Source organism: Andrographis paniculata, unplaced genomic scaffold, assembly GCF_009805555.1.
Source record: "Andrographis paniculata isolate CXL003 unplaced genomic scaffold, ASM980555v1 Contig62END, whole genome shotgun sequence".
Taxonomy (NCBI): Eukaryota; Viridiplantae; Streptophyta; class Magnoliopsida; order Lamiales; family Acanthaceae; genus Andrographis; species Andrographis paniculata.
In genome coordinates this window covers 3,680,130-3,681,997 of record NW_026137598.1, presented here as the reverse complement: position 1 = coordinate 3,681,997, position 1,868 = coordinate 3,680,130, and the positions used below count along the sequence as shown (strand labels likewise).

The window sequence follows — 1,868 nt, the reverse complement described above, 5'->3', positions numbered from 1 at the left end:
CGTTTCCATAGCGCAGGTTCTCTCTCCAGCTTGGATTGTAAGTGTTGGAGTATGGATTGTACGTTGGAGGTCTATTCACACCATAGTTTGCATCGTTCACATCCAATACATATCCTTCTTGGAGGGTTGGACATGCATCTGTAGGGTGCCCTGCACTTGTGCATATTTCACACATTTTGACTTGGACACTCGGGTTAAATTTTTCCACGACCACCTTGCGAATAAAGCTCGTCAACTTAGAAAGTTATTAATGCATCGATTGTATAGAATGGTCATTATTGTTTCCGCTCATTTGTCCAATGTCCCTCGAACCAAACTGCTACGTGTTTTCAGCCATCCGCTCAATAAGATCCCAGGTTTGTGCTAGCGTCTTATTTAATAGATCTCTACCACTTGCAGCATCGATGATGTTTCTGTCCATTAATGACAAACCATCATAGGAATATTGAATCAATAATTGTGGTGGAATTTGATGTTGTGGACATTTAATGATAAGCTTATTACATCGCTTCCAATATTCATGGAGCGTTTCACCTGATTGTTGTTTGATGCCACATATTTCATTCTTTAAAATTGCAGCTCTGGAAGCTGGAAAGTACTTTTTCAAAAATTTCTTTTTCATGTCATTCCAGGTAGTGATGCTTCAAGGTGAGAGATAGTATAGCCAATCCTTTGCGGAATCTTTGAGTGAGAATGAAAAGGCTCTAAGTTTGATCTGTTTGTCAGTAACACCTGGTGGTTTCATGTTGGAGCACACCACGTCAAACTCTTGCAAGTGTTTGTTAGGTTCTTCGCCTACAAGTCCATGAAAAGAAAATAGTAGATGAATTAAGCTAAATTTCAGTTCAAAAGCAATAGTGTATTCAAAGTTGGAAAGTTAATGCATAAGGGTTGTTGGGCCAAGTTAGGAGCAGCCAACTCCCTTAGAGTGCGGGTATCCTCAGCCATGACAGTTTCTTGATCACTTTCAAAGTCGCTAGAGCTAGAGATTCTGAGGTGGTTTAAAGAATCAGCAAGCTTTGCAACTTGAGCAGCTTTTCATTGTTTGGCTTCCATGCGCAACTTTCGCTCAACCTTCTCGATCTCAAGATTAAATATTAGCTCACCTGTACGAGAAGAACGGAGCATAAACAGAGGAATATATGAAAATAAAGCAAATAAATAACACAAAAGAGTAAAACAAAGCGCCAATCCTCGGCAACAACGCCAAAAATTGACCGGTCGCACGGTCAATTAAATACTTCACCTGTTTTGTAATCACAAATAATGTAATACAGAGGCAGGAATCGCCTCCACAGGAATTGTGTGAGTCACTCTTTTGTATTATACTGCAATAAATAAAAAGGGAGAATTTTTTCTTTTATTATCTAATGGAAATAAAATAACAAAACAATTAAATTAACTAGGAACTGGCTATCAAGAAGATGTCTGCCTTTAGAGATGATGCAATTATGACACTTGTGTTTTTATCATTAATTCAACAAAGTTAGTTCTTATTAAATTATCAATAAATTTGTTATAGTTATAAACAAGCTCTAACAACCAATTTTTTTACAATGTAGGTAATTAAGGTACGCTCGTCAACAACCCCTAATTAATCTAATAAACCCAGGTACGCCCATAGGAAATATTGCCTAATCGCATTCTAATATAAAAAAACCCAATTCAAAACAATTACTACCTAAGAGGAACAATTAGAATTGATTGCCTAATCCCCGAGAATGGACTATTTAACTCGGTTGCCACATATTCAAGTGCGAATACAATTACGGATATCCTACTTGAATTGACTTTAGATTATCAGACTAATTTAAATATCGATAAAAAAATATACAATCAATCTAACAATCGAAAACACTATGAATCGG

The 1,868-nt window shown here is 36.8% G+C and overlaps 1 non-coding gene across 1 annotated transcript; it reads left to right on the top strand.

Annotated features, from left to right (window-relative positions):
- The first annotated feature begins 467 nt into the window (after window positions 1-467).
- LOC127261432 (small nucleolar RNA R71) lies at window positions 468-574 on the top strand. Its single transcript, XR_007840916.1, has one exon. It is a non-coding gene; the product is annotated as a small nucleolar RNA R71 (small nucleolar RNA).
- The last annotated feature ends 1,294 nt before the right edge of the window (window positions 575-1,868 follow it).